The sequence below is a fragment of the Ailuropoda melanoleuca genome, chromosome 15, assembly GCF_002007445.2.
Source record: "Ailuropoda melanoleuca isolate Jingjing chromosome 15, ASM200744v2, whole genome shotgun sequence".
Taxonomy (NCBI): Eukaryota; Metazoa; Chordata; class Mammalia; order Carnivora; family Ursidae; genus Ailuropoda; species Ailuropoda melanoleuca.
The window spans coordinates 14,366,979-14,391,291 of record NC_048232.1 but is presented as its reverse complement, the minus strand read 5'-3'; the positions used below and the strand labels follow the sequence as shown (position 1 = coordinate 14,391,291).

Here is a 24,313-nt window from a genome sequence, read left to right as displayed (position 1 = left end):
TCCAAATCATTAGTAATCAGGGAGATTCAAAAGAAAAGATCACACTATGCACTCAACAGAATGATTCAAATTTAAGACTGGCAACCCCCTATGTTTGTGAGAAGAAACAATTCCAATGTTGATGTGCTGCTGATAGGAAAGTAGAATGGAATGACCACTTTGGTAATTTCCTACGAAGTTAAATGTTAAGCTACACTGTATCCCAGCAATTTTACTACTACATATTTTTGCACAAAAATATCATCATCATCATCAGAGCAGTCTTATTCATAGTGGCCCAAATCTGGAAACAATCTATCAAAGGAAAATAGAAAAACATATTGTATATTTATACTTGGAATACTATTCAGTAAGGAAAAGAAATAAAGTATTAAAATACACAAATAGATGAATCTCAAAAATTAAAAATGAGTAAAAGAACCAATACAAATAACAGATACTTTATTATTTCATTTATATTAAGTTCATGTAACAGTTATAATGAACCGTTAGCAGTAGAATTCAGAATAGTGGTTGGTTCAGAAGCACACATGACCTTTTTAGGTAATTATAGGTAATTATAATACTCTAATCTTGTTTGGGGTTTACATCATGTAAGGTCATTTAACTAAACACTTAAGATCTGTGCATTTTACACTTCGTAAATCACACCTTTAAAAGTATCATAAGACAATAAAAATAAATTGTACACTTTATTTATATACATTTATATATGTAAAACAAAAAACTGAATTGTATACTTACAGCTGGTTAAAATTACCAATATCGTGTTATATATATTTAACTGCAATTTTTTTAAATGTTGTATAGGAAATAATCATGAATTCACCCAAAACTGATACCAGTGGTCACAATGGAAAGTAATTTTGAAGGACAGGAGTGCAAGAAATTTCACCTTTAATCTATACGCTTCACCATTTTTCTCATTTGTAGTATTTTCTTTACCAAGGAAAAATGCAAAAATAATTATATAACAACTAACTCTTGATCTCCATACCTTTCAAACTCTTCTATTGATCTAGTAATTATAAAATATTCCAAGTGTAAAGAAGTCTAAATCTGAGCCAGAAATACTTCCCAGTTTTTCGTCCTGCCCCGTTGCCTTCTTTCCTCCCCATCCTCACCCCCAGCTTACTTTACCTTCATTGTAGTGTCTACAAAGGAATCTCTAATTAACTCATTGTAGAGCGTCTTTAAGTTGGAGGAATGTGTTCTGTGCAGTTTGGACAGTGACTTTGCTAGAGAGGGGCAGGAGTCTTTTAGTATCCTTTAATGAGGTTTAAGACAGAAGCAAAATACTTGCTTTTATATATGACTCCGGTGCTTCCCTGACTCAAGTTCCCTAGCACTAAAGATTCTTCTTTGGCCTACATTCCTTCGAAGATAGAAATTTCCCTCATACATGTTTTCCTTTCCCCATCTTTCTTTCCTTCCTTCCTTCCCTTTTCTCCTCCTCTTCCTCCTCTTCTCCTCCTCTCTTCTCCCTCCTTCTCCTGCTCTTCCTTCCCCTCCTTTCCCTGCTCCTTCTCCAGGAGAGGCTTGCTTTAGGTTGAGGTTTGCTTCTGCTCCCTGATGTAAGGTTGAACTGGAAGGTCACAGGACCTCCCTGGAAGTGCAGTCCAGCTTTGGAGCCTCTCAGTCTCTGATACTGGAATGAGATGATCCCAGATTGCCAGCTCTCAAAGGCCTGGCAAAAGCACACATAAAGCCGTCTCTGGAGGAAGATAACATTGTCTGAAGCTTCAAATTACTTCTATAAACAATTCTGCAATTGCAGTATCTGGCACAAATTAAACAATAGCTAAGCACCAAAGGAGACATGAACACATGAAGGAAAATGAGCAGAAATGTCACACAACATAATCAGACCCAAAGGAGCTCCAGAAATTAATGTCAATAAAACACAGATTTTAAAATAAGAATAAATCAATCAAACAAACAAATGGTACTTCTGTTTCTAAAAATCACCCTTAATAAATTGACCTAGGAAGGAAATTCTAAGAGAAATGAGAAGTGAGTCAAGCATTCAGAGATGCTTTGTCTTCGAGTTCTGTTTTGGGTACTGAATGAAGGAAGTATCTTCCCGAGTCTCTGCTGTGGGACAGTCATGGAAGTGGGAGGGTGAAAGACACTAATGGGAAGGATTAGGATGTGGAATCTCCCTTTGCCCACACTCTGCTTTAGGTGATGTGACTAAAGAGGGATCCTAGGGTCTTGTTCCTTTCTCTGGATACAATTCAGGAGTGTTAATCTAGACCTTCAAAACTTGAAGGGATTTCCAGGACTTGAAGAGTGAGACAAGACGTGCTTGATGATTTGGACAAATAAAAGACTTACATGAAAATTTTGGAGCTATAACCATTCAGAAGATAATAGTTTGGGTGTCCCCCAATGTTCAGACTCAAACATAGCTCTACAACCTTTACTCATCAGCATATCATATTGTCTACTTGACCGTGAGCTTCATGATATCTGGACCTATGTCTCTCTTACTATGCTTTTCCCAGTATTTATCATAGGCCTGGTATTGAGCAGAGATTTAAGAAAGGTTTGATGCATAAATATATAGTCACAAAAACTTTAAGCATTAGCTGAGGCTCTCATTAGCATATTTTATGTTAACTAAATCAAACTGTATTGAGATTAACCTTTACAGAGCCACTCAAGTCACTGAATAAAGTGGTACTCAATTCAACAATTAATAATAGCTACTATTTAGATAGCACTACTATATACCAAGCACAATTCCAAGAATTTTACACATATTAACTTTTGAATAATTTTAGGTATTTTAGGATCCTCATTTTTAGGTATTTTAGGATCCTCATTTTTAAAAATAAGAAAACTGAAGCACAGAAAGGCTAAGTAATTTTCTCAGGCTCACGTGACTAGTAAAGGGGTTATATTCAAAGGCAGGTGGTTAAGCCCCAGCACTCAAGCTATTAACTACCACTTCCAATTCAATGGAAAAATATTAAGGATTTTATCCTAGATTTATTTCTAGGTGAGTTCATTATGCAATGCTGCCCCCTTTCCAAAATGCGATCTCTTCAGTTAGAACTTTTTCTGGACTCTGAACTTTGTTGTCTTTGAGAAGGGCTCATATTAAATATTTTTATTTGTTTTCATAAGTTTTTAGTAGGTTAAGCATTTTCTTTTTTGTAATATATAAAATATATAATATATAAAAATATATAAAAGTATTGATATGCCAAATCAAAATGTGCCGTTATCCAAACGAGTTGGTTTTAGAGGAAACTAGTCAGTTTCATCCGATCCAACTGTGACAAAACGAAATAAACTGACAGCACTTTCTTTCTGCATGAAGTTTTACTTAAAACATGTTTGACAAACCTGCTAAACATACTAAACAAATCTTTTCCAAAAGACTTCAGATTTTTCACGTGTAAATATGGCATATTTTGTAATTATGGGATACAATGTTTGCAGTGACATACAAGTTGAATGCTACCATTTTTGCAAATGGTTTAGTGACCTCTTTTTTTTCCTTAAGATTTTTTTTATTTATTTACTTGACAGAGAAAGAGAGAGCACAAGCAGGGGGAGCTGCAGACAGTGGCAGAGGGAGAAGCAGACCCCCCCCTAATGGAGCAGGGAGCCGGATGCGGGGCTCCATTCCAAAAGCCCAGGATCATGACCTGAGCTGAACGCAGATGCCCAACTGACTGAGCCCACCCAGGCACCCCTGGTCTACTGACTTTTTACTTTTTTTTTTTAAGATTTTATTTATTTATTTATTTGACAGAGATAGAGACAGCCAGCAAGAGAGGGAACACAAACAGGGGGAATGGGAGAGGAAGAAGCAGGCTTATAGCGGGGGAGCCTGATATGAGACTCGATCCCAGAACTCCGGGATCACGCCCTGAGCTGAAGGCAGACCTTAACGACTGAGCCACCCAGGCGCCCCTGTCTAGTGACGTTTAAACTACTGGTTTCAGGTTAGAGTCCACTGCCAACATTGGGTGCTTTTTCTGTTGAGTACCAGTGGTGTGTTTGTCAAAATACTAAACTATGTTTACTATTCTACACATACATATTTTTAAAGACATTAATTTGCTATGTCAGCATGTCAATTTCAGGTAAGTATCAGGTATATACTACATATCTGTAGTTTGATGGACTCAATATGTACAATGTCTTCTATTTTCAAATTTATTTGGGCATCAATATTTTTAGCCAGAGATGTGAAAATTGTTATCTACTTAAGTCCAATATAGAGCATAAAGAGGATTTTCATAGAACTAAAACACCATTTACTCAAATTTAAATTGAAGGAAGTAGTCTAAGATAACATAGTGTTTGAAAAAATTGCATATTGCAGGCAATACACAGTGAACCCAGTTGGAGAAATCTCTTCACATTATTAAGAAGAGTGATGCAAGAGGAAAGCATTTTAGTGAACTGAGAAATGTATTCCCTTATGGGATGAAATATCCCATTAGTGCAAGTGTGGCCCTGAACTCTGTATGAAGATGAACCTTAGGTCAAAAGCAATGCAATCTGTGGAACTCAATTCAACTACATTCCAGCTAATACTGTCCAATCGAAGGCTTTTGGGGGCTCATCATTTCTTATCACCCATTGCAGTTCCCAAAGGTCAGGATTGCTTTAATTGCACTTAAATAAAACTAAATACAAAGAAAATACCAATATAGTAGACTTGTTTTTTTGCTGATTGTATGGCTTTCTTTAAACAATATTAATATCCCACTGAGAAAGTACCTCATTATCACAACCAGTGATCACCATGCCCTCTATCTCCCAACACCCTCCAAATCCATTCTCCATCCTTCTCCATGGATGCATGAGGAAGTCAGCCTGTAATAACCACAGCAACATGGTTGATTCTTCCATGGCTTACTGTTGGTTAGGTCAGTCTGGAGCCCAGAAGATCAAAAGGAGAGAGTACAGTTGGGTTGCCTCAGGGTAGTTCTCTTCCTTGATGGAAGGTCTGTTTCCCTCAAAAAAGTATGACTTTCTTTTTTCAAGTTCCAGTATTCTGAGGGGTGGCCACATCCCTGTTGATATTAGCCCCAAAGTTCTACACTACCTCTTGAAATTTCTCTCCACCTTGATCATCTCTTTTCTGTACTTCCCTTGTGAAACATTCTCCATTCCCCTCCCAGTGAATTATCCCAGTTGGAATGTGCCATCAGGTTCTACTTGGGGCCCTGGCTTATAAAAATCAACAACACAAGAAAAAATGTTTTAAGCTCTTGAATGTAATATATTAGCATTTAGAAGTTGTATTAAAATTCTATGTGAATCAGGAATATATAACCTCCCTTTTACCTGTAAAATAGGTTAAAACACTTTAACTAGAATAACCAGAGAACTTACTAAATCTTTTCTTTATCCTTTACTGAACAATATAAATGACATATCAACTTCTGACTTAAAAGACTGTTCTTCATTTTTTTTATTGAGCACTTATTATATACCAGGCAGTCTGCTAAGCTATGGAGATGTCATGGTTGATAAGAAAGTGATCCCTGCCTCTGAGGAGCTCAGATATATTAGCTGATAATTACAATGGCGTGATGACAAGTAAGAGACAGAACATTATAAAACTCAGCTTGGAAATACATGAGAGAGTGTCCTGCAGGAAGAGGGATTCTTTTCAAAGATTTAAGAAATTGAACATTTTTATGGCCTTTAGAGAAGGAGCAAATTCCTGGAAGAGATACCAAAGTATTGAATGAAGAGTAAGAACAAAATTAAGGTGTCACAAGCTAATGATATATCTTTAAAAAAAAAAGAAAGAAAAATACTTTAAGAAGAAATATCTTCTGTTTACTCGGATGATGCAGGGTAGAGTATTTTAAATTATTAAAATCAGTTCAAGTGCCGCAGTCCAGAAGGACTGTATCTCAACCTGAGGATTTATCATCACTCAGCCATCTGTGACCAACAGTCCCTACAGAATTGTTCCAAATTTATTTTCGAAAGTTAAATCTATGATAGAAAAAAAACTGGCACCTTTTCAGTAGGTGAACATCTGGATTCATTTTGAACAGGTAAGAACCAGATACCTGATATTTTAAATTTTTAATGACCGTAAGGAAGACTGTAGAAATATTTTATTCTATTGTAATAAAGTAGAAAGAATTACCTAGCTAAACTGGAAGGATACTGAAAGTGGTTGGGATACTAAAAGGTCTACAAAACTGCAGGATACAGTTTTAAAGTTTTAAGGTTGGTAATTTAAAAGATTATCTTGAAAATGCACTTCAAATCTGAATGTCTGCAAGTTAGGTAACATGCATATAATAGGGCTGGTGAAAGGGTGGAAAGCAAAATATAGAAAAATTGTGAATTATATCCTTCCTAAGACCAAGGAGCTAGGAGCATAGGAGTTATCAAAACCCCCAGGTTGAATTTACTGCCAGCAGTCCTGAACATGGGGAAACTTTGTCCAAATGTCCACTCTTCCATGGGCCCTTAGTGCTTCCTCCCAGTCCTAGGGGTCACTGCAGATATGTCATCCCTAATCTTTAAACCTCCTTTATAATAAGCAGTGAGGACCACATTCTGTGTTTTCCATTCGCCCTCCAGATCCACTCTCACTTGTAACCTGCAAAAGCGATGGGGGACATGGGTCTGCCTTCCAGGCCCAAGACTAGAAGCAAATCAAGGCTCCACGCTGCTTCCTCCCCGAGTACACTATACACTGGATGTCCGTGTCCCCCCCCAAAGACCATTTGTTGAAACCTAATCCCCAATATAGTAGCTTTGGGAGGTGGGGCCCAAGGGAGGTCGTTAGTCTGAAGGTGGAGCCCACATGAAGGGGATTAGTGCCCTTTTAAGAAGAGACTCCCGAGAACTCTCTCAAGACCCTTGACCATATGAGGATACAGTGAGAAGAGGGATGTCTGTGAACCAGGAAGCAGTCCCTCCCTAGACAGAGAATCTGCAGGTGCCTTAATCCTAGACTTCCAGCCTTCAGAACTGTAAGAAACAAATTTCTGTTCTTTATAAGCCACCCAGTCTATAGTATTCTATGGTAGCAGCCCCTGCAAGGTCATCCACATAGGAGCTGGGGATTAAGATGTCAGGAAGGTAGCTCTCGACAGGAGGCAACATCAGAGCCAGAAGTGAAGGGTCCCTTAAGAAAAGGCGAGCTCTGGGGGGGGGGGGGGGGGGGGGGGGGGGGGGGGGGGCGGTTCCGAGGGTCACTCCTGGCCTTGCCATCAGGAACTGTGAACATCCCTCCCTTCCTCAAATGTAATGGGATTATCAGCACATTTGCCTTTTTATGAGGTTTCTTGTATTTCCTTAGTGAGAGTTTATAAAGCACTCTGAGTAGGTGCAGTGTATGAACTCTGAAAGGTCTGTGGCAAACAGAACCACAGCGAAGTGGTGGACTTGGTTCTGGAGAAAGTCCACCCATTTTCATTCCCACTAACAGTCTATGAAGTGTTGCCAACAGTGAGTAGCACCTTCTTTTTTTCGGTTGTAGCTAATAGGTGCAGAATTGTTTTTACGTTGTTATTATAAACTGTATAAACCTAATGAGATTAAAATTGTTTACAATGTGCAGTCGCTTCTGAGATGCGCCTGTGTGCATCAATGAGTTGTTTTAGATTGCCATTCTTTTAAATTTGCTGTATCAATATAATTTCATCTCTTTACGTACTAATGTCATGTCATGCTAAGTGTAATGGAATTTAGTCGTAAGGTTACCCAACATATGACTTTCAATTGTTTGAGGGAGGTTTCAGAAACTGTATAGTATTTGCATTTTGATAGAGGAAAATTATGAATATTTGCTCTATCTTTTCTAGGTTAGTAAGTCAAAAACCTTAAGAAATTTATGGAGAAATGCTCTAGGTTTGGTTTAACATAACGAGTCTTATCAATATCTTAGATTAAGTATACAAAATTCATGTACTCAAACAGGGTAATACCTATATAATGCTTTTTCCTTCCTATTCAAAGGCAAAGTATGGGAATAAACTCATTGTTCTAAACAATGAGTAGTAACAGTACTATCTTTTTTTATAACTTATATCTTGATTCAATGCATAATGCATCTTTAAAACAACACTTTTTTTCCTTGTAAGGGATCTATAATCATTTTGCAAGAGAATTTCCTAACCACATAATGTTTCTTAACAACCTGAGATATTTTAAGACCCTTTAAATATATTTCAAACGCTTCTTCCAATTCTTATTGTTAAATCCTGAAGTTTCTAACTAGCAGAATTCTTTCTTACAACTATTTTCTGTTTTAGAATGAAAAAAAATTCAGTCAACACATTAGTGTAATACAAATGTAGGTAATTTCAAAGTCATTGTTGCTTACAAAAGTGATAGCCCTTCATACTCTAATAATTTAGCCACATACTACACTTTGATCCTTTTATTTGAGCAACCACTATGAGCAGACACTGTGCTCTGAGGTTATGAATATGAACAAGGCAAAACTCTACAAAGTGCTTATGATTAGGGTTACCCAGCTTGTCAAATAAAAAAACAAAATGCCCAGTTAGATATGAATTCCAGATAAACAATTTTAGTATAAATGTGTACCAAATAATTCATAGGACATACTTAGACTAAAAAAAAAGAACTTGTTGTTCATCAGAAATTCAAATTTTTTTAAAAGATTTTATTTATTTATTTGACAGAGATGGAGACAGCCAGCGAGAGAGGGAACACAAGCAGGGGGAGTGGCAGAGGAAGAAGCAGGCTCATAGCGGAGGAGCCTGATGTGGGGCTCGATCCCACAATGCCAGGATCACGCCCTGAGCCAAAGGCAGACGCTTAACCGCTGTGCCACCCAGGCGCCCCAAGAAATTCAAATTTAACTGGGCATCCGGTATTTTATCTGGCAAGCCAATTATGATATAGTAGAAAAGTAACAAAAAACATTTCTTTAAATAAACATAAATAGTTGTATTAATGCTATAAAACAGGAACTTAATCATGCTATACAAATTCAGAGTTGGGAGATCAGAGGATTCATTAAAGAGTTGCTTCTGAACTGGGGCTCAAGCAAGACAAATTTAGAGAGGTGATCATCATTGACGTTCCAAAAAAAGAGAAAGCATGAGTAAAAGTGAATAGGAAAGAAAGAGCCAAAAATATCTTGGTAATATAGTCCATTTCAACTGGCAAAGAAGTTCATACTGGGAGGTATGTAAAAAGGAGTATCATAAGAATGTATGTAGACGTCCCAAGTTATAAATTATGGAGGCTATTAATTATAAATTCTAGGGTATAATAGGTTGGTGGCGTTATTTCTACCTGGAGGGGAAAAAAAAAACTCTTTATATCAAGAGTCATAGCTCCCTCTGCTGGTCAAAAGTAGAAAAATCCTCAACTGCTATCAAAGATAATTGTAATGTTGAGACAAAGACTGGACATTTCATTACAAACTATCTGGTAATATTAGCGATATCTTGAAAGATCTTTAAAGCTAAGAATGTGGGCTTTCTATATACCGCAATTCAGAAACTTCTTAGTGACAGAAAAGACTCGAAAAGTTGGGGGATTCATTCAAAGCCGTTAAATGGAAAATGCCAAATTGCCTAAATGAACTTTTCCAAAGGTCTTTCTTCCTCATCATGGCTGTCTTTTCTGCCTAATCTCACTGAAGTCAGGGCAAACACTAAATTTGGTATTAAATGCATTTTCTAACTATTTAGAAGAGAGCTATGCATAAACAAGTCTCGCTCTGTGAGCTTGTAAAAACAGTTTTTATCCAAAATCCACTGAAACATAAATGCCAGAAGACGGGCTTGCCAATCTGCATTTTTTTTTGAAGATTTTGTGTATTTATTTGACAGAGAGAGAGTGAGAGAGCACAGGCAGGGGAAGCAGCGGAGAGCAGAGGGGGAAGCAGCTTCCTCTCTGAGCAGGGACACCGGATGTGGGGCTCCATTCCAGGACCCTGAGATCACGACCTGAACTGAAGGCAGAGCTAAATGAACTGAGCCACCCACGCGCACTTTGAACAATTGCCCCCAAGTGATTCTTTTCAGACTAGTGTAGGAAACACTTCTCCGGTACAAATACTCCTTAACAAACTACAACTCTTCAGCTAACTTGTTGCTGAGCAGCTGACTTCTGGTTATCCTCAATTAATTAGCACCACCTGTTTAACAAAAGTGAATCGCTCCCCATTGTCTATTAGGTCAACTCTAAAACTTCTCTCTGGCAGGAATTCAGGCTCTCTACCAGCTGGTCTTGTCTCCTATGCTCACTTCCGTGTCTGAAGCCCCAGTTCCAGCCAGGTTGATCTTCCATTGGTCCCCTCTCTGCCACGTATCTCCCTGCACAACAGCTACCCTGCAGGAAAGGTGACTTCACTTCTTTTGAGGCTTAGCTCAAGTCTCCACGTTTACAGCACTGACTTATACAGTCTTAATTCTGCATCCTACATGTGTTTTGTGTTTGAGACTTGCTTCTAAGTGCTATGTAGCATTTATTGGTTTCTTACCAATTTATGAGCCGGTACATATGTGGGCACCACCAGCAGATTTCTAATTCACACTAGTTATTAATCATTAGTTTAACTTTTACGTAAAAGAGAGGCTGGTGTGATATGGGGGAAGGATACAGAAGTGCTGAATGCTCAGCCACTACTCTGCTGCTCCCAAGACTTTCCTACCCCACTCCCCAAACCACAAACCCTGCATTACGGTCTGCCATCTGGGGATCTCGCCATTCTCATCTTCATCATCAAAAAAGCTACACAAAAATATTTATTACAACTTCCCAATGTGCATACCCTCAGAAAAGTGCCAATAATATGATATTCTCAGTCTTATTTCTTTTTTATGTTCGGCAAAGCCTACAGACATGGCAGTGCAGTTGTGGGGCCAGCCTACCTCATGGCCAGCTCTTCATGTAGCAGAGATAGGTCTCAGCGGTCCAGCAAAAACATCTAGCCATTTTTTAAGACTTCTGTATATACCATGGGATCTGTCATGATTCAATGCACACTAAAGCTCTTTAATAAATACGGGAGGAGTTGACCACAGTGTGAACGATCGTCATCATGCCTTACTTAGCATAAAGTCACGTCAGCAATTCCAAACCTGTGGAATTCGTTAATACTTCAATTTCTAGCTATACGACTGACTAGTTATCCTGAAAACATCAACCCTAAGGTATGACAAGTGCTATATAAAGATAAGCAAATATTCTTTAAGATATATTAAAGACAAAAATTTTAAAAGATTTTATTTATTTATTTTTGCAAGAGAGAGAGAGAGAAAACAAGAGTGAGTGAGCATGAGTGGGGAGCCTGATGCGATACTCTATCCCAAGACCCTGGGATCATGACCTGAGCCAAAGGCAGACACTTAACCAACTGAGCCACCCAGTCACCCCTAAAAATGAATCTTAAAAATCACTTCCCATGGGGCGCCTGGGTGGCTCAGTCATTAAGCGTCTGCCTTCGGCTCAGGGCATGATCCCAGAGTCCTGGGATCAAGCCCCGCATTGGGCTCCCTGCTCTGCTGGGAGCCTGCTTCTTCCTCTCCCACTCCCTCTGTTTGTGTTCCCTCTCTTGTTGGCTCTCTCTCTCTCTGTCAAATAAGTAAATAAAATCTTTAAAAATAAATAAAAATAAATAAATAAATAAAAATCACTTCCCATATACCCAACATCCAGCCAAACAACCATCAACCACAATCAGCCCATTGCCCCACCTAAACTCCCATCCACTCCCTTCAATCTACATACTATGTGAAAGCAAGTTTCTTATACCACCTGTATGGATTCACATATGAATCTCTAAAAGGAATGACTTTTTTTAAACAAAACCATATGCCAGTATTACACCTAAAATATTCCTTGCGGGGCGCCTGGGTGGCACAGCGGTTAAGCGTCTGCCTTCGGCTCAGGGCGTGATCCCGGCGTTCTGGGATCGAGCCCCACATCAGGCTCTTCCACTATGAGCCTGCTTCTTCCTCTCCCACTCCCCCTGCTTGTGTTCCCTCTCTCGCTGGCTGTCTCTATCTCTGTCAAATAAATAAATAAAATCTTTTAAAAAATAAATAAATAAAAAATAAATAAAATAAAATATTCCTTGCTATTCTTAAAATCCAGTGTATAAATTTCTAATTGCCTAACCATCATTAATGGATTTTTTAAGCATTAAAAATTTCGAGATCTATTTCTTAAAAATAAGAGAATTAGGATATTATCCAAAAGTTTTTTAAAAATTAAAATGCCAAAAAAATTGTAAATGCCAGGCATATTTGACATAGAACCAAGCAGAACTAGTGATTGGGAAATAAATGTACTTGCTACGACAGAAGCCCCCTGAATATTCAGACTTTAAGGCTATTATGTTCACTTCTCTGACATGAAATTTTTGTCTGCAATTATGTCTCTACTGTCATGAGCTAGAACACCAAGCTGTCCTATGTATATTATATTCAGGGATGAATTTCAGCCAGAGCTCTGCAGAGTGCATGAAATGTAGAAAATATCCCATAACAGTTTGTTACTTGACTTGAAATGACCAAACTGCCTTGGACTAAACACTCTTGCCTATTTAACAAGCATCAATTTGATGTGGGAGCACCTATCATCCATTAATTAGACAAACAAATAAATAGACCAAAACAGAGCAGAACTTATGTATCCAATTTATCTGATGAGGTTACACACTAGTTGTACTTGTTTTCTATTGCTACAAAGCAAATTATTACAGACTTAGCGGCTTTCAACAACCCCTGTTTGTTATTTCACAGTTGGATAGGTCAGGAGTCTGGGATAACATGACTGGGTTCTCTGCTTAGGGTCTCACAGGGCTGAAATGAGGGTGTCAGCAGGCTGGTCTGTTACCTGAAGGATATGGAAGAATCCACTTCCAAATTCATAAAGGCTTTTGGCAGAATTTAGTGCCTTTGCTGTTGTAGGACTGAGGTCCCCATTTCCTTGCTGGCTGTCAGATCCTGGCAGTCATTTGCAATCCATGGCACATGGTCCCCTCTGCTTTGAAAACCAGTAACAGCGCATCACAGGTCCCTCAAGCTTTGGATCTCTGACTTCATTTTCTTCTACCGGTTTTTTTTTTAAGATTTTATTTATTTATTTGAGAGAGAGAAAGAATGAGACGGAGAGAGAGAGCATGGGAGGGGGAGGGTCGGAGGAAGACGCAGACTCCCCTCTGAGCAGGGAGCCCGCAACAGGACTCCTTCCGGGGACTCTAGGATTATGACCTGAGCCAAAGGTAGTTGCTTCACCAGCTGAGCCACCCAGGTGCCCTACAACTCTGCTTTGATAGGGCTTGTGCGATTATATTATGCCCACCCAGATCACCTCCCTTTTGCCATATAATGTAATCGTGGGAGTTGTATCTCATTTCGCCACACTCAAAGGGGAGGGGAGTCTACAAAGGCAAGAGTCATTGGGTTCATTCTCATAATCTGCCTACTGCATATGTCAAGTATTTAACTTAGTAGTTATATTTTTAAAAAAAAAAAAGATTGTGTATTAATTAATTCAACAAACATTATGGCACTCCAGCTATATACCAGGGGCTGTTCATACAAAGTTTAATAAACTGTGGTCGGTGCCCTCAAGGAGAGTGACTTATGAATCTATCTTTACTGTGATGAATGCAGCCGCAGAGACCCTAAAAGTTACTCTGGTAGCATAAAGGACGGAGGGAGGGGTCTGCATCTTGATGTAGGATTGTAGGTGGGTGGTTGCTTAGGATGAGGATACTAAATCACCAAAACAGATCACGGAGGACTTGTACATCACACTAAAGAATTTTTACTCTACTCTGTAGATAGGATAGAGCCATTGGAGGTTATTACGCAAGAGAATGATGCGAGATTCTCCCAAACACCAGACACTGAGACTGTGAAGTTATCGCTAGCAATAAATAGTACAATACCAGCTACACCATATGCGGACTGACTCACAATTATCGTTACTGCATTTGGGAGACGTGAATGCTGATGACCTGGTGGCCAAAAATGTTAGTGCAATCTTCAAAAGAACCTAATTTATAACCAGATCGTCGCCTAAGCACTGAGAAAATCTGACTCAGCCTGGCATCTCCTCCATCACTATCCTGTGACAAATTTCTAATTTACCATAAGTTACGTCATACTTCCAAAATTCCATGACTTTCTCACCCACCCTCGTCCAGGCTTTTCAACTACCTACCAAAAAAGGTTTTCTTTTATATACTAGAATTAAAGCTTTGCACACATTAAAAAAAAAAAACTGCACATTTTATACCTGCTGTTGCTTCCTGAGAAAAGGTTACAGGAATCGCAAGTAAATTTTAATGAGTTAGATTCTTAGGTCTCAGAACTGATTTATGTGGGGAAGCATTTGAGATTTTGTAGTAAGTGCATGGTCGACATGAATTATCACATAGGGGTACACCATTCTACATACATTGTCCTCTTATTTTAAAAAGTAACCAAGTTACAGAAACGGAATAATTTTTAAATGTCACTGTTGGATCTCTGCTAACTAAGTATTTACAAAATCAAATTTCTGCTTCCGAGAAGTGACTCATCATTAAGTTTTTGTTGGAGAAATATATTGTTTAAAAAAAAAAAGTGGGGAGGGCACTATTTTCTGATTAAGATGAGGGGGGAAATTAAGTAGCTCCCTTCCCATTACCTTCTGTGTTTGTACAGCCATTCTCATCTCCCTCATGTTACCAGACATGTGTATGACTCAGATTCTATTTGAAGTTTCAGCTCAACTAGTCTCCCCTTAGAATGGAGCTTTTCTGCCAAAATCTATGGAGTAGAGAATTAGAGGAGCATGAACATTCAAGTTTTCTGACTTACAAGAAGGCAGGTCAACATTTGTAAATAGGAAAGATCAAAAATCAACATATTAGTACAAACGCAAAGGAATATAATGTCATCTTTTGTATAGATACTATTTCAGAAATTCATATCACTATAAGGTAATGGGAAATTTTAAGGCTTCTAAAAATTGCTTTTTTAAAAAAGATCTTATTTATTTATTTGACAGAGATAGAGACAGCCAGCGAGAGAGGGAACACAAGCAGGGGGAATGGGAGAGGAAGAAGCAGGCTCCCAGCGGAGGAGCCTGACGTGGGGCTCGATCCCAGGACCCTGGGATCACGCCCTGAGCCAAAGGAAGACGCTTAATGACTGTGCCACCCAGGCGCCCCTAAAAATTACCTTTTGAACTATCTAAATTTCTCAAAAACCATTTTATTTTATTCAACCAAAAAAAGTTTTCTGAGAACCTACTGTGTGCTAGCATTGTACTAGGCATGGGAAATATAGTAGTGGACAAGCTGCTTCATCAGATTTTATTTTAACCATAGGATGTTGGGAGTCTTGTCCAATTTTTTCAAATACCAACTGGATATAGGAAGTCAGGGTATTTTGCTTTTTTTTTTTCATTTTTATTGAGATTTAATTGGCATACAACACAATGTAAGTTTAGGGGTACTATGTGTTGATTTGATACACTTGTACATTACAAAATAATTACCAGTATTGTGTTGCTAACACCTCCGTCCCAACACATACCTACCATTTCTCTTTTGTGGTGAGAACATTCAAGATCTACTCTCTTAGCAACTTGCAAGTATATAATACAGTATTATTAACTATAGTCACCATGCTGTACATTAGATCCCAGAACTCATTCATCTTGTAACTGGAAGGTTGTACCCTTTGACCGCACTTCTCCTCATTTCCCCCACCCCACAGCCCCTAGCAATTACCATTCTACTCTTCTATGACTTTGGCTTTTTTAGATTCTACTTATAAGTGAAATTATATGGTATTTGCCTTTCTCTGACTTATTTCAGTTATCATAATACCGTCAGCCTCCCTCCACGTCATCACAAGTGGAAGGGTTTCCTTCTTTCTCATGCTGAATATTCTATTACACATATATGCCACATGTTTTTAATCCATTCATCTGTTCACAGACACTTAAGTTGTTTCCTTACCTTGGCTATTAAATAAAATGAGCTTCCCAACCAGATGTTATGTCTTCTCACTCTGAAGAATCCAATTTATGTTTGCCTTTCTTAGAGACCTTGGCCCATTCTTCTTTGTATTCAAATTAGTTATGTAATTGTCCTTTTAATCACCACTGTCATACCATCACTCCTCACTATACTTTACCCCGCCCCAACATACCTTTTCTGAACTAAATGTCCTGAAACAAGGACTCTCTGTTTCTTCCACAGCCCTCAGCACAAGTGTTAAGGAAATACTTGTCAAATTGAAATTTATTCATTAAATACATGTAATTGTCTATAACTTCAGGGACTCAATGAAGATTCCAAGTGTATGATGTGACGATTTCATAGAGCTATGAGGGAGTTTCATGATGCCTCACAGCACCTCTTCCTGTGGTCTCATAGAATTATAGAAAAATCTATTATTTTGTCTTTCCCCGGGTTAGCAAAATTGCCAAAACACATAAAGCCCATTGAATAGTACTAAGGAATAAAATATTATTTTCTGACACAGTATTAGAAAATGGATTGCCAACAATTTAAAGGACATGTTGTCCGATTCCAAGGATAATTCCCAGTTATTTGGTATCCACAAAGCAGGTTAGCCAAATTTCTGTGAGATAGGCCCCTGGGCACTATTACAGGTTGAAAAATTAACCTTCCTTGCCTTAAAGAATACAATAATTGGATAAATTTTACCAACATAGATAAGGGTATTTAAATCTTCATTTCAACATCAGCCAAGATATTATATATATATTTAAGAATTTGGAGAATTAACAAATATTTCTGAAACTTTGGATCATTAGCAAGTAATAGTTTTCAAGAACAAAATTCAATTCACTTAATCTACCAGCAGGCTCCAAATTCCCAAACTTCGAGTGCAAACTAGAACACCTAACTTTTGGCTGGAGATCTTCTGAGTGACAAATAGCTTCCTCTCATGCTACCAAGAGCTATGGAAAATGGCTTATGAGTGATTTTCCTGATGGTAAGTACCTTATCGTATACTTTTCATGAGATCTAAACATACTAAAAATAATATAATTCCCACTCTCAACCACACTCTACTGTTCTAACACTCACTCCTTGAAAACAGATAGAATCCTTGTTGTATCAGCAAACATTTTTAGCACTGTCCTCTCTAACTCGATTTCCCTGATATTAACAAGCATTCATATTTTGGAAGACACTTTACCAGAGCACTGTTAGCCTAAGTCTTTATTCAACAGTACCTGGCAGGGAGAGGTTCTGTAGGGGTGTCCTCTCCTGGGAGGAGAGGTTTTATAAGGCAAGAGAGCATCACCAATGTGTAGAGGAACTGTTACTGGATAAAGTCAAAAGAAATAGAGGGTGGGGAGAAACAAGTACCAGAGACAAAACCATGCAAATGCCAGAATAGGAAACACTCAAGTCTGAATTCCTTCAGGGTTTTCACAGCGTTGGTAAGTATGTTGACAGTAAAGTCCAAAACAACATAAGAAAATCAAATCTTAATAACGTACAACAAAGCTCCATTGTAAGTGGATAGCTTCTAGCTCAGTACATGTGTCATTTCTAATAGTGGATTTTGTTAAAACTCATCCAGCTCCAGCTGAGTAGAGGATATTAATTTTTGTTAACATTTTGCAGAATGTTGGTAGAAATCAATTTCAAATAATGGTTACATGAAGACTTTTTGTGATTTAAAACAATATTAGCTTTGGTTACATGATTTTCTTTTTTTTTTTTTTTATTTATTTGACAGAGATAGAGACAGCCAGCGAGAGAGGGAACACAAGCAGGGGGAGTGGGAGAGGAAGAAACAGGCTCATAGCAGAAGAGCCTGATGTGGGGCTTGATCCCATAGAGCCAGGATCACACCCTGAGCCGAAGGCAGACGCTTAACCGCTGTGCCACCCAGGCGCCCCTGGTTACATGATTCTCATAAGTATTTCTGTTTTGGTTGCCATGTAAACTACAGAATTAACTTTTATGCATTTTGTATTTACTTGTTCATTTTTAAAATGAATATTTATTAAACCACTATAAGTAAAATGTTTTGCCAGGATATTATAAAAAATAAAGTGTTTGACTTAGAGGCTTTGACCTGCTTGGGATAAAATAGAGATAAAAATATTCACAAGGATCATTGGCACATGATAAGCATCTATATGTTTATTTTCCATATTGGGAATTTTAATTTATTTTACAACTAGTACATTTTTATCACTTTTAAAAACTAGAAAAACATAAAAATGAAATATGTTTTAAAATTAGCTGTAATCTCTCCTTCTAGACAGACAATATTAAGACTTTATCTTTCATCTTTCAATCCTTTCCCCACACATATTGGTGAATCATATGTAGCAGGGAAAAAATTAAGCATCCATAGTCTGTGCTGGCTTAGAAGGATATTGTCTGTCCTCAGAGCTCTTTGTTAGTTTACAGTGCAGAATGCAGTTGTAGGAGATGGGAAGTTACTTAAAAATTAAATAATCAAGACTGTAGTCCTAACCATCTCTTTTCTGTTTGTTCTCTATTGTTAAGTCTGTTTCTTGGTGTCTCTCTCTCTCTCTCCCTCCATCCCTCCCTTTTCCTCCTTCTCTCTCTCCATTTTTCCTTTGCTCCTTTGTTTCCTTTCTTAAATTCTACATATCAATGAGATGGTTACCAGAAGGGAGGTGAGTAGGGGGATGAAAGAAATAGGTGAAGGGGATGAATAGTATACTTATCCTGATGAGCACTGAGTAATGTAGAGAAGTGTTGAATCACTATGTTGTATACCTGAAACTAATACAGCACTGTATGTTAACTATACTAGAATTAAAATTAAAAACTTAATTTAAAAAAAAGACACCACCATGGAAGGAAGAATGGAAGGAAATATACCATTCTTTGGATGATTAAAAAAAAAAAAAAGACTCTAGTCCTACTTGCCTGCTTTTGCTCTTGGTGTCATATCCAAGAAATCATTGCCTCAGACCAGTGTCATGAAGTTTTTCACCTAAATTGTCTTCTAGGAATTTTATAGGTTTAGATTTATAGATTTAAATCATCAATTCATTTTGAGTTGTTTCTTTGTGTGTGGTTTAAGGTTAGGGTCCTATTTCATTCTCTTGTGTGTAGATATCTAGTTTTCCCAGCACCGTGTGTTGAGACTGTCCTTTCCCTGTTGTGTATTCTTGGCATCCTTGTAGAAAATTGGTTGGTGGTATATGCATTCTATTCCATTGGTATGTATGTCTGTTTTTATTCCAGCACCATACTGTTTTAATTACTGTAGTTTTGTAACATACTTGGAAATCAGGAAATCTGATGCCTCTAGGTTTGCTATTCTTTATCAAGAATGTTGTGACTATTTAGGGTCTTTTTGATTTCACATCAATTTTAGGATTTTTTTCCTGTTTCTTTAAAAAAATGCCATTAGGATTTTGCTAGGGATTGCATTGAATCTGTAGATACCCTCGGATAGTATGAACATCTTAACAATATTAAGTTTTCCAATCAGTAGACATGAAATATCTTTCCATTTTATTAGCCAGTCACATAAGGACAAATACTGTGTCATTTCACTTTTTTGAGATATTTAAAAGTCAAACTCATAAACAGAGTATGGATATGGTTGCCAGGGGCCAAGGGGAGAGGAAATTGGAGAGTTGTTGTTCAATAGGTATAAAGTTTCTGTTATAAGAAATGAGTAAGTCCTGGGAATGTGCTGTACAACGTTGTGTCTACAGTTAATGATACTGTATTATGCACTCGAAAATTTGTTAAGAGGCTAGATCTCATGTTAAATATCCATACCATAATTTTTTTTAAAGTAAGAAATACTGACTTAAATGATTTACATAGAAAAGCGCATTGAAAGAGAATGAAATAGATGTGGAATATGGAAGGAAAAGAGAAAAGAAGATTGTAATGAAAATGAATGTAGGTAATCTGACAGAGGGAAAATAAAGCTTTGACTATCAGATTGGGGGGGCTGTATGTGTGTGTGTGAGACAGAGACAGAACAGAAGAAACTTTAAGAAATGTGTGTCAACTATGCCACTATAAAGATTTAAATATCTTTTCAAATGTTTGGAATATGTTGTAATGCTATTTACTTAAATGAAGAACAAGAATCACATTTACATATTTTATATAATGCCTGTGGAACTTGTACCCATTCCATAATCATTCCACTTTTGGGAGCTAAGATGGAGGCGTAGGAGGAGGACCCTAACCTTACCTCATCCTTTAAACACAGCTAGATAACTATCAATCATTCTGAATACCCAAGAAATTGATCTGAGGACTGACAGAGCAAGCTGTACAACTAGAAGGAGAGAAGAGGCCATACTAAGGAAGGTAGAAAGTGAAGAGATGTGGTTTGGAAGATAAATGGATCAGAGTGCTGCAGAAGGGAGGGAGCCCTGGTCATGGAGAAGGCAAGGCCAAAGGAGAGTGGAGTGCACAGGGATGTGCACAAGGAGAACACTTTCCCAAAGCCATCTTCTGGGAAAACAAGAGGGGTTGATTTTCATGAGTTTTTGCAACCCCCAGGGCTCAAAGCCTGGAGTTTTAGAGGTTGGCAGTCTTGGCTGGGATAGAGCCCTGAGGGCACTGCTCTACTTCTGCAAAGAAGGCAGGCAAGCAACACCATGGCAAACTGCATGATCTGAGAATCACCTAGAGAGCATGAGGAAAGACTATTCACTCTTTGTGGAGTGCATCTGTGAGAGGTGGTGTTTGCAGAAATGCCTCTTCAGAGACAAAAGAGCCAGTGGGCACCACTTCCCTCTCCTGCCCCTCAACATAGGCACAGAGACACCTCCTGAGGGCAGCTAACCCAGACACTGGCTCTTTGGCCTGCTTTATTCCAAATCCCACGCTCCTGTCAAACCTGCATCTGTCCCAGTGCAGGCCACTGCCATAGTATGCCCCTAAAGTTTGGAGTTTTAAAAGTCAGCATACTTGGCTGAGATAGAGCCCAAAGTGTACTGCACTTGTTCCAGGCAGGCAAGCAACCTGGAGAGAATGTGAAAACAGTGACCTAAAAATCACGAGGATGCTTGAGGGGAAATTATTCACTCTCCTGGGAGTGCTTCCCTAAGAGCAACAAGCACAGACCCCTCTCCCAGGACAAAAAAGCTGGCTAGCACCATTTCCTTCCCCAGCCTCTCATCATAAGCCAACTTCAGTAAATAGCACAGCACCAACACTGGCTGCCTAACCTGCTTACAAGAATTCCCAAGTCCCACCCCCAACCCCGTCACTCTGATGGCACTGCTTTTCTCAGTCAAGCATGCCCAAGAAGAGCACAGCAGGCCCCTTCCCCAGAAAGCCAGCAGAAACCCTGGCACAGCCCATGTGTACTGACCACAGAGTTCTGCAAGGCTTCAGTTCTAATGGAAATAGCATCAGGTCTCATTTAACAAGCAGACCAGAGCATGCCTAGTTAAAACTTGCCACACTCTGGCCAAGGTCCAAACACTGCCCATTGTAGGCAAGGAAAGCCTCTATAAACGACTGACCTAAAGGATAAAGCAGCCAAAACACAGCAGCGGAGTGTGCACAGCACACACCAGAGACATCCCTGAAGCACTAGGCCCTGGACACTATATGACCTCTTCTACATAAAGATGTTACAGTCAGGAGCAGAAAACATAACAGACTTTTCTAACACAGAGAAAAAGACAGGGACCTAGACAAAATGCCAAGACAGAGGAATTCATGCCAACAGAAAGAACAAGAAAAGGTCACAGCCAGAAATCTAATCTAAAAATCACAGCCAGATATAAATAATATGCCTGATGGAGAATTTAAAGCAACAATCATAAGGATTCTCACTTGGCTTAAGAAAAGCATGGAAGATACCAGGAAGACCCTTACCATAGAGATAAAACAGTAAAAAACAATCAGACCAAAATGAAAAAGATAATAACTGAGATTCAAAACCATCTGGAGGTAATGACCACAAGGATGGAAGAAACAGAGGAATGAATAAGTGATATAAAAGATAGAATAATGGGACATAATGAAGCCAAACAAAAGAGAGAAAGAAGAAATACGGATCATGAGAATAGAGTTAGGAAACTCAGTGATTCCATAAAGAATAATAACATTCATATCATAAGTGGCCAATAAGAAGAAGAGAGAAAAGGGGACAGAAGATTTATTTGAGGAAATAATAGCTGAAAACTTCCCTAATCTGGGGAAGGAAACAGATATCCAAATCCAGGAGGCACGGAGCACTCCCATCAAAATAACAAAAATAGGCCAACACCAAAACATATTATAGTTAAATTTGCAAAATATAATGATAAAAAAATCCTAAAAGCAGCCAGACAGAGGAAATCCCTAAGTTACAGGGGAAGACCCCTAAGGCTAGCTGCAGATCTCTCCACAGAAACTTGGCAGGCCAAAAGGGAGTGTCAAGATATATTCAACATGCTGAATGGGGAAAATATGCAGCCAAAAATATTCTATCCAGCAAGGCTGTCATTCAGAGAAGGAGAGATAAAGAGTTTCCCAGATGAACAAAAACTGAAGGAGCTTGTGACCACTATGCCAGCCCTGCAAGAAATATTAAAGGGAGTCTTTGAGTGGGACTGAAAGACCAAAAGTGACAGAGTAGAAAGGAACAGAGAAGATCTCCAGAAACAATGACAAAACAAGTAATAAAGCACTACTAACTAATAAAGCACTAGGAACAATCACTAAGTACATATCCATCAATAATTCTTCTGAATATAAGTGGACTAAATGCTCCAATCAAAAGACATATGGTGTCAGAATGGATTATAAAAAAAAAAAACACCCATCTATATAAGCTTACAAGAGACTCGTTTTAGACCTAAACACAACTGCAGGTTGAGAGTGAGGGAATGGAGAAACATTTATCAAGCAAATGGTTGTCAAAAAAAAAAAAANAAAAAAAAAAAAAAAAAAAAAGCCAGAGTAGCCATACTTAAATCAGAAAAACTGCATTTTATTTTATTTTTTTTATTTTTATTTTGTTATATTAGTCACCATACAATACATCCCCAGTTTTTGATGCAATGTTCCATGATTCATTACTTGTGTATAACACCCAGTGCATCATGCAATATGTGCCCTCCTTAATACCCATCACCGGCCTATCCCAATCCCCCACTCCCCTCCCCTCTGAAGCCCTCAGTTTGTTTCCCAGAGTCCACAGTCTCTCGTGGTTCATTCCCCCTTCTGTTTACCCCCCCCCTTTCGTTCTTCCCTTCCTTCTCCTACCGATCTTCCTATTTCTTATGTTCCATAAATGAGTGAAACCATATAATAATTGTCTTTCTCTGCTTGACTTATATCACTTGAAAAACTGCACTTTAAACCAATAACTGTTAACGAGAGATGAAGAAGGGCACTCTATCATAATAAAGGGGACTGTCCAACAAGAAGATCTAACAATTATAAATATGTATGCCCCCAACATGGGAGTACCTGAATATAGAAAGCAATCAATAACAAACATAAACAAACTCATTGATAATAATACAATAGTAGTAGGGGACTTTAACACCCCACTTACATCAATGGGCAGATCATCTAAGCAGAAAATCATTGAGGAAACAATAGTTTTGAATGATATACTGGACCAGAAGGACTTACCAGATATATTCAGAAAATTTCATCCTAAAGCAGAAAACACATTATTTTCAAGTGCACATTGGACATTCTACAGAACAGATCACATACTAGGTCACAAATCAGGCCTCAACAAGCACTAAAAAATTAAGATCATACCATGTATCTTTTCTGATCACAGTGCTATGAAACTTGAAGTCAATCACAAGAAAAGAATTTGGAAAGACCTCAAATACATGCAAGCCAAACAACATGCACTAAAGATGAGTGGGTCAACCTAGAAATCAAAGAAGAAATACAAAAAATACATAGAAAAAAATGAAAATGAAAATATGACAGTCTGAAACCTGGGGGATGCAACAAAAGCAGTCACAAGAGGGAAATATATAGCAATACAGGCTGACCTCATGAACAAGAAAAGTCTCAAATGAACAACCTCACCGTACACCTGAGGAGAACAAGAAACAAAGTCTAAAAGCAGCAGAAGACAGGAAATAATAAAGATTAGAGCAGAAATAAATGATATAAAAACTAAAAAAAAAATACACACATTAGAACAGATCAATGAAACCAGGAGCTGGTTCTTTGAAAGAATTAATAAAGTTGATAAACCACTAGCCAGACTTATCGAAATGAAAAAAGACCAAAATAAATAAAATCGCAAATGGGAAAGGAGAAAAACACCACCAGAGAAATACAAACAATTGTAAGAGAATATTATGAAAAATTATATGCCAACAAATTGAACGATTTGAAAAAAGTGAATAA

At 38.2% G+C, this 24,313-nt stretch overlaps 1 long non-coding RNA gene across 1 annotated transcript in view; it reads left to right on the top strand.

Annotated features, from left to right (window-relative positions):
- The first annotated feature begins 7,323 nt into the window (after positions 1-7,323).
- The window catches only part of LOC117796315, a 46,111-nt gene continuing 29,121 nt past the window's right edge, over positions 7,324-24,313 (top strand). Inside the window, exons 1-2 of the long non-coding RNA XR_004620705.1 lie at positions 7,324-7,449; positions 16,821-16,955. This is a non-coding gene — a long non-coding RNA (uncharacterized LOC117796315). The remainder of the gene's footprint in view (positions 7,450-16,820; positions 16,956-24,313) is intronic.